The sequence below is a fragment of the Pteropus alecto genome, unplaced genomic scaffold, assembly GCF_000325575.1.
Source record: "Pteropus alecto unplaced genomic scaffold, ASM32557v1 scaffold141, whole genome shotgun sequence".
In the NCBI taxonomy this organism is placed as follows: domain Eukaryota; kingdom Metazoa; phylum Chordata; class Mammalia; order Chiroptera; family Pteropodidae; genus Pteropus; species Pteropus alecto.
Genome location: NW_006430459.1, coordinates 502388 through 515905, shown reverse-complemented (window position 1 = coordinate 515905; position 13518 = coordinate 502388). Strand labels below are relative to the sequence as shown.

Genomic DNA, 13518 nt, shown 5'->3' with positions numbered 1-13518 from the left:
ACTCAGTCACAATAGAGACTTCATCCAATCCCATGGGGAATTCTGGAGCTTGCACGGCCCTTCAAAGTTGTCCTGAATTTAGGCCTAATCTTTATACACCTGCACTGACCAATTAGTCATTGGATGTAGTTTTCTCCTGGGGAGATTACATAACCTTTGGTTAGGTTAAAGACACAAATTAAAAAGCAAAGATTGTGATATCGACTTAAAAAGCATGATTCAATTAGATTTTCTCTAGAAAATTCTACTTTAAATATGAAAAACAGATGAATCAAAAAATAAAAGATACACCTGAAACTTACTGGATTTAGTTAACCAACGTTACCATAAAAAAAATAAATTAAAAAAAAAATTTTAGTCTATGGTCATGCAACCCTGAACAAGCCCAATACCGTCTGATCTTGGAAGTTAAGCGAGTTTGGGCCTGGTTAGTAATTGGATGGGAGACCACCTAGGAAGACCAGGTGCTGTAGGGGTAAAAAATAAAAAAAAAAAAATTAGGAATTATAAGCTGACAAGGTCCTTGCAATCTGTGAGGAACCAAGGGTTGCCTCTCCTAAAAAAAAATTTTTTTTAATACAATCCATAATAGATTATTTATGGATCAGCTATACTACTATCAGATAAAATAGGTATCAGAACAAGGTATTTATTATGGGTTAAAAATAGCTGTTTTATAATGATAAAGAGGTCAGTATACCAAGAAGACATACTAATCTTAAATGTGTATGCACTTAATAACAGAAATCCAAAATAAATGAAGCAGAAAATTATAAGAGAAATACACAAGTTCACAATTATACTGGGAGATCTCAATACCTGTCTTTCGATAATTGATAGAACCAGTACATGAGAATCAGTAAAGATACAGAAGACTTGAACAGCATTATCAACCAACATGACATAATTGGCATTTATAGAAGAACACTTTATCCAACATCATCAGTATACTCATTCTTTTCAAAATACACATTTTTTTAGGTATACATGGAACATTCACCAGGAAAGACCATATACTGGGCCATAAAACAAATCTGAAAAAATTTAAAGGATTGAACTATAAAAGTATGTTCTTGCACAACAGAATTAAACTAGAAATCAAAAAGAAATCTGAAAGTCCCAAAATATTTGGAAATTTTAAATTATATTTCTAAATAACCCATGGATCAAATTTGAAATCCCAAGGAAAATTAAAAAAATATTTGCGATGGAATTAAAATAAAAATTCAACACATCAAAATTTGTGGATGCAACTGAAGCAGTACTTAAAAATAAATTTAAATATTTATATTAGAAAACAAGAACAGAATGCAATATGTGTGTGTGTGTGTGTGTGTATATATATATGTATACATATATATATATATACACACACATCTTACTGCTAAACTGTACACCTGAAACTTACTGGATTTTGTTAACCAATGTCACCATAATAAACAAACAAACAAAAAAACAAAAAACAAGAAAGGTTTTCTTTCTTTCCAACTTCATGTAGGTTTAGTTGACAATTAAAATGATATATAATCGAGGTGTACAAATTGATGATTTGATATACATAAACATTATGAAATATTCACCACAATTAAGCTAATTGTTATATCTATCACATCATATAGTTACCATTTGTGGTGAGAACATTTAAAATCTATGCTTTCAGCAATTTTCAAGTATTCAATACAATATTGTTACCTATACAGTCACATTGCTATACATCAGATCTCCAGAATTTATCTTGCATAACTGCAGTCAATGATCTAAGATTCAACATCATTAAACTAGAAAAAGAAAAGCAAATGAAAATCAATGTAAGCTGGAAAAAATAAAACAAAGAAAAGCAATGACATTAAAAGCAATGGCACTGGGTTTTTCAAAACGTTAACAAACTTTTAAGCAAACTGCTTAAAACAAAATGAGAAAAGACACACGTTATCGATATCAGCAATGAGATAAGCAACATAACCAGAGACCCTATAGCTATTTAAAAAATAAGAGAATATTATTAACGAGCTTATGACAATAAATTCAAAAACTTACAAGAAATGAGCAAATTCTTTAGAAGACAAAATACCGAGAATGTAGTAAATAATATGAATAGTCCTGTAATTACTAAAGAAATTAAATTAATGTTTAAAATCTCCCTGCCGGTAAAACTCCAGGCCCAGATGTCTTCACAGGTGAGTTTTATCAAAATTTTAGGAAAAGAATCATACAATTCTATACAAACTTTCCCAGAAAATTGAAGAGAGTCGAATACTTTCCAACTCATTTTATGGGGCTGTTATTATTCTGATACTAACAGCATACATAGATAAAACAAAAAAAAAAAAGAAAAAGGAAAAAGAAAAAAATCTACAGACCAATATCTCTCACCAATTTATATGCAACAATACTCAATAAAATACTAGTGAATCAAATCCAGAAATTTGCAAAAAGAATTCTACACCATGACCAAGTGGGATGTGTTCCAGGTACACAAGGCTGGTTCAACATTTGAAAATCAGTCATTGTAACCCACTATATCAATAGACTAAAGAAAATCATAATCATGGTGATTTGAACAGAAAAAAACATTTGATAAAAACCTAACACCCATTTATGATAAAAATTTTCAGCAAATTAGTGATAGGGAGAAAGTACTGTAATTCGATAAAGAACATTTACAAGAAGCCTACAGATAGCATTGTACTTAAAGGCGAAAGACTGAATGTTTTTCCCCTAAGATTATTAACGAGGTGAAGATGTCTGCTCTTACCAGTCTTATTCAACACTTATCATAACAGCTAAAATAAGGCGACAACACCAAGTGCTGGTGAAGATGTGGAGAAACTTCATTATGCATATATTGCTGATGGGAATACAAAATGGCAGTCACTCTGAAATACAGTTCGGTAGTTTCTAATAAAATTGAACATACTGTTTACTTCCCAGAAATTGTGCTGTTGGGCATTTATCACAAAGAAATAAAAATGTCGGGAGGAAATTTGACTTCAGTACTCAGTCCTCAGCAAGTCCTTGTACTCAATGTCTGACTAACTGTGGACCTGACAGTCTGGCCCCAGCCCCACAGGACCCACCTTCTTCCTTTCTCACACACCTGCCTCTTCTTCATCCCTCCCCACCATCAAAAAAACTCACAGAAACAGACATTTTCTCACAGCAGGTTGTTTTTATTTTAGTCATTACCGTAAGTGTACAGATTGGTATAAAATTCAGTGGCTATGCAGTCGGCCATTTCTCAGCAACCAGACCTCAGAGACAGTTCTGAAGTCTCTGGCTTCATTCTGAAGTCCTGGTTGCCCGGGCTGTCACACTTGAAGCAGTGGGCTTGTCCATGACCTCTTGGTCCTGCTCTGGCTAATTTTGACGTAGTTCCTTGTTCCACCTGTGATGATGGCCACATAGTGTTGGCCCCCTTATCCTTTCCTAGATTTAATCAAAGGGATGGGAATTTTTGGAGAGGCTTTTTTCCCCTCAAACTCCTTTGAAGGGGACTTTTTACCCCTATGGTTTTCTTGGTCACCTGAAAGGACAACAGGGTGGGCACAGATGGACATTGGTTTGGGAGAAGAGAGTGGATGGGAACAAGGGCTTCAGGAGGAAGGATGTGCTCTGAGGAGGGGGTGTGTGCTAGGCGAGGAGCCGGGAGGAGTCTCATAGGGTTGTTAATGGGAAAGAATAGGAGGGGCATGGGCGGGGTCAGCTCATCTTGACACTCCCTCTGGACCTGGGTTGACAGTGTCTTCCGTTTCTTGCTCCCTTAGGTACTTGGGGGTCTGGTGTTGCGTTATTGTGCTAAGAGTTTGTGGTATCCTGGTCCCCTTTGCCATGTCATCACCGCCCAGTGATCTACGCTAGATCTCCTAAACTCCCTACATACACTCTCCAGGACAATGAGGGGTCACGACCTTCGGCTATGATTTGTCAGCAAAGCAGTCACCCAGGCAATGGTAGCCCTGGGAAGGAGGCTTAGACATCACAAAGCGCCATCCCGACATGCCCAAAGCGGGGGGATAGATGCTGGGGAGGCCAAGATGCAGCTTGGATATCTCACAATAGTAGCCAAAGAGTGGATAGATGGTCTTCACAGTGTATATGAGCAATCTGTAGGTGGGAAGTGGGATGATTCACCTCTCCATGTAGACGTGAATACATCCACATTACCTTGGAGGAATTTTAAGTTTCAAGACTTCAGTGAATAAGCTTGTTCCTCTGAGTATCCTAGTCTTGTTTCAGATCTGGGGATTGTGTTCATCTCCGTAGGTGTAGTATTCAGGCCTGGGTTTTAACAGTGTACGGGGGATGAGGAAGATATTCCCATATGGCAGTTGGGCTGGATGTTTACACATAGGAAACTCAAACCAAGACTAATGATATTACGGTGTGGGCGTGTCGGGGGAATCGTTCAATATTGTACTTTAAGTTTTGTCTAGTGCAACAAGGAGGAAAAAAGACGTCCAATTGAAAAGGGAAAGTAAAAATTTCTATATTCGAAGGCCACAAGACTGTTTATGTAGAAAATTCTATCAATCTAAAAAAATGCTTCTAGAACTAATAATTGAGTTTAGCGAGGTTGCAGAATACAAGATCAATATAGAAATCAATTGTATTTTTTATGTCATAGCAATGACTATTTGGAAATTGAAATAAACAACAGTGCAATTTAAAATAGCCTTAGAAAATACGAAATGTTTAGAGATAAATGTAAAAATAGCTAGATGATCTGTACACTGAACACTATAAAATATTGCAGAGAAAAATTAATTGAGACCTAAATATATGGATATAGATATCTTATTTGAGTGTTGGAAGCCTCAATATTATTAAGACATCCATTATTTCCAACTTCATTGATATGTTTAATACAATCCCAATCAAAATTCAGAAAACTTTTAAATAGATGACTGTTTGATTCTAACAGTCATGTGAAAATGCATAGGATCTGCATAGCTAAAAAAAAAAGTATAAAAAAGGGGAACAAAGATGAAGGGGTTATATTACTTGATTTTAAATCTTATTATAAAGTGATAATAATAGTACAATGTGATATTGGCATACTGATAGAAATATATCAATGGAACAAAATAGAGAGTACAGAAATAGACTCAAACATATACCCACATACAGACAACCAATTTTCAATAAAGATGCAAAGAGAAGAAGGGAGAAATTGTCTTTTTCAACAATCGGGTCTGGAACAATTGGGTATCCATATACAAAAAATTAATTTCAATCCATATCTCAAATTATATCAAGTAGTAACTGAAAATGGGTTATATACCTATAGTTAAAACTAAATCTATACATCTTCTAAAAAACACAGGTGAACATATTTATTATCTTTGGTTAGTCAAAAATTTCTTAGATGTAATAAAAAAGCTCAACCCCTTAATAAAAATATCGATGAATTGGAGTTCATTCAAATTAAGATCTTCTGCTCTTGAAAGATATTGTTAAAAGAGTTAAAAGACAACCTATAGATTGGGATAAAATATCTGATAAAGTTCATGTAACCAGAATATATACAGAATTCTCAACACTCAATAAGAGGGAATCAAACAATCCAATAACAAATGAGCAGAAGATTTAGACATCTCTCCAAAAGACATACAGATGGCAGATATTTACATAAATAGAAGCTAAACGTTGTCATTAGGAAAATGCAAATCAGAACCACAATGAGATACTACTACAGACTATTAGAATGTCTAAAATAATAAAGACTGACCATAGCAAGTGTTGATGAGGCTGTAGAACACTGAACTCTCATTATATCTGGTAAGAATGTAAAATGATGCAGCTATTTTTAAAAACAGTTTGCTGGTTTCTTAAAATGTTAAACATATACCCACCATGTGATATAGGCATCCCACTCCTAAGTAATTACATAAAACTTCTAAAATGCAAAATAATCTACTGTGACAGAAAGCAAAATGGTGGTTACTTGGGAATGGGGGTGCAGGGAAAGGTGGAAGGGAAGAATTATAAATGGCTATGAGGAAGCTTTGGGGTGATGAATATGTTCACTATCTTTATTGTGGTGATGGTTTCCTGGATGTACGCATGTGCCAAAATTGACTAAATTTCCATTTTATGGAGTTTTTGTATGCCAGACATACTTCAATAAAACCATTTTCTTTTTAAATTATATTCTTTGCAGAAAAAAAAAAACCAACTTAAAAATAATAAAGATAAAAGATTTAGTGAGAGTATTTAATCACTGGAATTACTCAGAAATGTGGATAAGGTGTTGATAAAATAAAAACTGCTTTTTAAAAAAAGTCTTTATTTTTCAGAGAAGTTTTAGGTTCATAGTAAAATTAAGTAGAAAATACTAAGAGTCCCCATATATCCCTTGTTCCCACATACGTACGAGCTCCCCCACCATTTGCATCCCACACCACGTGGTACATTTGTTACGATTAATTAACAACCTTCCAAAACAGAAAGCAGCAGACCCAGACGGGTTCATTGGTGAATTCTACTAAACATTTAAGGAAGACATTATACGAATTCTCGACAATTTCGTTCACATGATAAAAGCAAAGGGTATACTTCCTAACTCATTCTATGAGGTCAGCATTACCTCAATACCAAAAGCAGACAAGAATCTTACAAGAAAACTAATGAATATAGATGTAAAAATTCTCAACGAAATATTATCAAATCGAATCCAATGATGTATGAAAAGAATTACACACCACAACCAAGTGGGACTTATCCCTGGTATGCAAAGCTAGTTCAACACTTAAAAATCAATTAATGTAACCCATCACTTCAACAAGCCAAAGAGAGAAAAATTGCATGGTCATATCAATAGATGTAGTAAAGGCATTTGACAAAATACAACACACATTCGTGATAAAAAAAAAGAAAAGAAAAGAAACAACTCTCAGTAAAGTAGGACTAGAGGGAAACTTCCTCAACCTGACTAAAAAAAGAAAAACTCTGCCAAAAACATACCACTCACACCATACAAAATTGTGATAAACTCAAAGCCGTTCCACTAAGATCAGGAACAGGCAAGGATGTTCCCTCTCACTACTGCTTTTCAACATTGTACTGAAAGTCCCAGCTAATGCAATAAGACAAGAAAAAGAAGTAAAAAGTATACAGATAAGGAAGGAAGAAATAAAACTGTTTTTGTTCACAGATGACACAATCATTTATGTTGAAAATATGAACGATTCAACAAAAATTCTGGAATTTATATGCAACTTTAGCAAGGTTGCAGGATCCCAGGTTAACATACTGAAATCAATCACTTTTCTGTATCTCAATTATATCTCAATAAAGCTGTTTTTTAGAAAAGCAAGTTGCAGCATAATATGAGCAATGTGATGTGATTTATGTAAATCGATGGATGTTTGGGAGTATTAGACACCTTTCATAAACAGCTGACATTTGTATTTACTGAATGCTTTACTAATTTAATTAAATGACATATATCTCCATTGACAGCCTAATTCTGGGAGCAGGTCTGCCTTCCTCCTGTGGCAATAGAGCATGCAGGGACCTTGGTGGCAGCTCTAAGTTCCCACACGCTCCCATTGCACAGGTGAGAAAACCAAGATCCAGAGAAGAGATGGCATTTGTAACTTAGTAAGTCAGTGGCAGAGCAGTGACCAGAATGTGAATTTCTTAACCCCTGTGCCAAAGCTCTTATTGCTGGAGAATTTTTCATTAACCTTCTTACTTCTTTTTGCTTCCCCTTCCTTTCTGTCCACCCATCCCCTCTCAAAAGAAACCTTTTCGATTATTTGCTTCATGGATTTAAAAAAAATGATTTTCCTTCCCTCTCTCCCTACCTCCTTCTTTCCTTTTTTTTTCCCTTCCTCCCTTCCTTTCCTTCCCGTTTTCTAAAACGAGGCTACTATTTTCTCAGGGAGTGATTTCAACTGGTTCTTTATAGTCTACTGTAATTAAGACCGGACTTTCCTCTCAATCCCCATCATTCCTCAAAGTGTCAAACTCATTGTCTGGGGCTTGCTTTAAGAGCACCCTAGGCAGTGAGGATCGCAGAGCTAGGAGGGAGTGGAGGAAGGTCATCACGTAAGAATGGGGCGGGAGGGGGTTGGGGCAGTCACCATCCTGCGTGGGTCTGAGGCTGTGCACCTTCTAGCCGAGTGTCTCCATTTCTTAATCTCCTTTCTTTCTCTCCTCAGTGTTGTATGTCTTTATATTCTAAGTGGGAAGTATGCATTTAAATCATTCTGTCTGCTGCTTGGACCAAGGATCGCTGTTTTTTTTTTCTCTTTAATAATCTATTTTGCATTTGCAGCCTTTGTTTCTGATTATTTAGAGGTGACGCGTGTCTAGCTGTTGGAATAAAAGAGAGAAGAGGTCTTTAGGAGAAAGCGATGTGGGTAGGAGATGTGGAGAAACTGGTCCATTAATGCTCGAAGTCTTGCACAGCGTACATAGTCCTAAGGAAGCAGATGGGGCCTTAGGTAAGGGCGGGTGCCCTGCAGGATGCTATCGCCCCAACTGTACTGTTTTCCACAACGTGGGGTGTGTGTCCTCTTCAGGGAACCAGCTCTGGGATCGCTGTCCAGTTCTGACTTTCCTGCTGTGTCTCTGTTTGTCAGAGAAACTCACTTTCTCTTTCGCAGCACCCCAAGAACGCTATGTCAGAATTCTGTGTTTGAAATAAACTCACAACAGAGACTATTCGCTTCAGTAACCTCCTCTTACACACGAAGGAATTGTTTCTTCCCTTCTTCATTCCCCAGTACTTCTCTATGGCTGGTCTATTTCTGCAGTCTTGATATTTAGCCAGGAGATCAAGTCTACTCTTTCTTCTTTCTCTTTCTTCCCATTGTTCTCTTGCCGCTCTTTTACCTGGAAGCTGTGTAGAGTGGAGGCTGTGGCTGCAGCGGGTCCAGAATGAATGAGAGGGGAATACTTCAGAGACCTTGCTTTAGTCAAGAGCCAGGCTTGACCCTGCCTCCCCCTGCCTTGAGTAGCTTTTTGGGCCACTAGTCAGAGGCCAACACATAGTAGGTACTGAACACAACTGTCCTCAGTATCCTCTCTGGTGCAGAGACTGCATCATGACTCTAACCTTCTACCTCCTGGGGTGCAAAGACCCAAGTTGAGCAGGAGAGCCCCTGGCTGGCTAGCCCATGGTCTTTCAGAGGGTGAGGCACTTGGCACTATGGAAGAACCTCTGGTAGTGAGAGTATAGCTGACGCTCGTTTGCTGGCTTGGCACCGTGTGGGCCTTGTCACATCCTTAGCCTGGGAGGAGTCAAGGAAAATTCCAAAGAAACCACAAGTTCAGCAAGCTTGCAGGATACACGATCAACACATGAAAATGAGTCATATTTATATACAATCACAGTAACGAAAATTGGAGACCCAACTTTTTTAATTGAAAATCGAAAACTTACCATTATCAATAGCTCCCAAAACTGACCACTTAGTTACAAATCTAATCAGACATGTACAGGATCTGTATGCAGAAACTATAAAATGTTGATGAAAGACATCAAAAGCAAAATAAATAGTAAATAAATAGAGAGATATACTGTATTCATGGACTGGTAGGCTCAACATAGTGAAGATGTCAATTCTCACCAAATTGATCTATATACTCAAAGCAATGCCAATCGAAATTCTAGCTAAGGTAATCAAGACAGTACAGTAACAGCTAAATGATAGACACATAGATCAATGGAATTGATTAGAGAGTTCAGAAATATAGCCACGCAAATATGGCCAGTAGAGTTTTTACAAAGGACTAAGATAATTTTTTTTAAACTGGCATTTTCTTTATATTTGAATATTATCAAATTTTAACATTTGTTTTTTTCCAAATTAAATTTATTGGGTTGACATTGGTTAAAGGACTAAGACGATTCAATTGAGAAATGTTGGCCTTTAAAAGAATTTTTGTTTCAATGAATGATATGTGTTTTGTGCTGGTCTCAGCCTATCAATAAGCAATGCTGTGGTTGGATCAGCCTTGTGGTTCTTATTATAATTGCAAGATGCTCTTCAGCAGTAGCCATAAGGAAAGTCTGAAAAAAAATAAAGGTATATTACTTACAAGATATCGAAATTAAACAGCATACCAGGAGCCACGCAGGGAGGTTGCGGGGAGAGAGAGAGACAGAGACAGACAGAGAGAGAGAGAGAGACAGAGAGAGAGAGAGAGAGAGGGAGAGAGAGGGCGTACTAGCTCATAGGCCTGGAGTTCCGCTTTTACTGTGGTTGAGGGTGAGAGCCTAGGACTTTTAAGATTCACTCTTTGTTGGTGAATTTAAAATAGAAGAGCAGGAATTTAAAGCATTAGAGGAAGAAAAAAATGTAGCCCAAATGGTTCGTTATTGAAATCAACCAAGATCTCTAAAACAAAGGAGCCTCTGCCTGGCTCATTATCTGGTTTATTTCAGATAGCCTCTGGCTGGCCACTGGTATATTTCAGATAGCCCTCCTGGAAGTGGGTGCCTCTTTGAAATGGATGCCTCTGAAATTAAAGTTTAAGTCAGACATTTGCATTACGAAAAAGAGAAAAACAAAACTCAAAGGTCAGAGCTTATACTATAGTATTGGAACAATTAGAAATCAATACGTAAAAAAAAAAAAAAAGGACCTCTACTTAAACACTTTATTTAAAAAATCAACTTAAAATGTCTCACGGACCTAAATGTTAAATAAAAAACTATAAAACTTTGAAAGAAAGCACAGGAGAAAATCTCATGACCTGGAATTAGGCAAAGATGTCTTAAACGTGACACCAAAAGTGTGATTCATAAAGGAAAAAATAAATTAGACTTCCTCAAAATTAAAACCTTTTGCTCTGAGAAAGACAGAATAAAAAAGTCAAGCTATAGACTGTTAGAAAATGTTTGCAAATAACGTATCCAACAAAAGAGTTGGATCCAGAATACATAAAAATTCCTTGAAACTCAAAAATTAGAAAACAGGCGTTTTGAGCCATGCTTCTCTTGCTCAGGCCTATTTCCACATCTGGAAGTGTTCTTTCTCTTCTAGTAAAGCTTTTCTTTTCTACTGTAAAAAGAAAAAAGAAAAAAAAAAGAAAACAAATGACCCAATTTTCAAAACAGGCAAAAGATGTCAATAGACACATCACCAAAACAAGAATATGGATGGCAAATACACACATGCAAATTCTTCTACATCATTAGCCATTAGAGGAATACATATTAAAATCTAGAGAACACAACACATATTTGAGAATGACTAAAATTTAAAAAATTACCGACCTTGTTAAGTGCTAGCAAGGATGAAGAACAACTTGGACTCTCATAAATTAGTGGTGGAAATATAAAATGGTACAACCACCTCTGGAAAATAATTTGGTAATTTCTTCTAAACATATACATACCATATGACTCAGCAAGGCCACTCCTGAGAGAAATAACATTTATGTCCATACGAAAATGTGCACATGAATGTTTATAGCAGCTCTAGTCATGTTTGCCAAAGTCTAACCATATCTATTCAGTATCCTTCCATGGGTGAATGAATAAAAAAAAAAAAAAAAAACTGATGCAGCCATACAATGGGATTGATACTCAGCGGCAAAAAGGAATGCACTAAGGATACATGGAACAACTTGGGTGACTCTCAAATGCAATCTCCTGAGTGAAAGAAACCAGTCTCACTGAGTTACATTTTCTGTTCTTTCCTGTCTCTGAATTCTTGAAAAGTCAAAACTAAGGTGATAGAAAACAGATGAGCAGTTGCCAAGGTAAGGTGTGGGAGTGAGTATGACTGTAAATGAATAGCACATGCGAATTTTTGGTATGTGTGTACATCGCTTTTAACTGCACGCCCAAAGAAAAAGAATTATACTGTTTGATATTTCAAAAAACAAAAAACAAAACAAGAAATAAAGAAAGCTGAAGTGACTGTAGTAATATCAGAAAAAGGTGACTTCATAAGAAGGAAAATTAATGTGGATAAATAGAGACATTACATAATGATGGAAGAGTGGGTTTATCGAGAAGACATGACAATTCTATGGACCTAGAAGCAGAGCTTCGAAATACGTGAAACAAAATCTGATAGAACCGAAACTAGAAACAGCCACATCTATAATTATATTTGGAGACTCGAGACTCCTCTCTGAGTGAGTGATAGTAAACAAAACATCTTGCAATGGTCTAGGAAAGCAGAGGCAATGGATGTAAACAGAACAAGCCGACTTCCATAATCTTGTTGAGGGTGCTTGAATGTGACCTGAGAAAACTTTTTAAAAGAAGCAAACATGGGTGTTTTTTTTTTTTGGAGCTGAGAGCTACCAGGTAAAGACACCAGTAGAAGCCTCTTTTCAAGATGAGAACATAAAGCAGGGCCGGAAAGGAGAGACAGGGCTGGCGGGTTGGAGGGAGGATAGCCAATCCCATGCTGAGAATAGAGAATAGCCGAGTGGGTAGGAAGACGATGTGGACTTATATGTATGTCTAGGGTGGAGGCGGGAGTGGGGTGGTGGTGGGGGAAAAGGCTTGAAATACAAGAAATAGGATGATAACTTACTTCGAGAACGCAGAGGTTAAGGCACCATTTGTTGTTGGCAGTGCTGGGAAGCCAGACAGCCAAAATGAGGAGTCAGTGCGCTGGGCAGAATGGCGTCCACACAGATAGGTGCCTGTGCAAAAGAGCATGAGGGACTCCATATCTAAGGAAAGATCTTCTAGCACGGAGCTTTCCCCGCTGTGCTCAAGAGGACACTGTGGCTGGGTGTCAGGGTGCGCTTCTTCGAGGGGGTAGGCAGGACTCCTGGATTACGGTCCTCCCTCCAACCAGAGTGCTCTCTGCTTTCCTCATGGTCATGGTTCGGATTCGTGTGGAAGGCTTCAGTTGGAGTAAGAGGTCCCATATCTAAAATTTGGATGATCGCTGTCCACTAGATAAATGATGCATCATGAAGTCCTAGCCTTCAAGGTACCTGAGCCCCAGGTTGCCTCCAGGACCCTGGTCTGTTCATCACAAGACCTTTTGTTACTGTAGAGCTGCCTAAAACAAAGACACTGAGTTTGAGGACCTAAGTGTCTGGATATGGGGGGAGGCAGGGAGAGGGTAAGCTCAGTCTTGCCTCAGGCTGTGAAGAGCAAAGTCCTTCAAAGTGGCCTGACATAGATGTGTAATCGAAAGGTCATTATTGTAACTGTATGTATGAACTACAATGACACAGAGTGTGTGTGTGTATGTATGTACATACATATATTTGTATATATACATACATAATATTAGTATATATACTAAGTGTGTATATATACATATATAATACTGTTAATATATATACTAAATGTGTATATACACACACATACATATAATAGTATATATACTAAATGTATGTGTGTGTGTGTGCGTGTGTGTGTGTATGATACTATTCGGCCATAAAGTGAAATCTATTCAGCCGCAAAAAGAAGGAAATCCTGCCATTTGCAATAATATGGATAGACTTGTTAAGTAAAATAAGGCAGAGAAAGACAAATACTGTATGATATCACTTACATGTGAAATCTAAAAAAAATGTAAAAATCAT

At 37.1% G+C, this 13518-nt stretch overlaps 1 pseudogene; it reads left to right on the top strand.

Moving 5' to 3' along the window:
- The first annotated feature begins 357 nt into the window (after positions 1-357).
- Positions 358-476, top strand: LOC112479737 (annotated as a pseudogene).
- Positions 477-13518: the final 13042 nt, after the last annotated feature.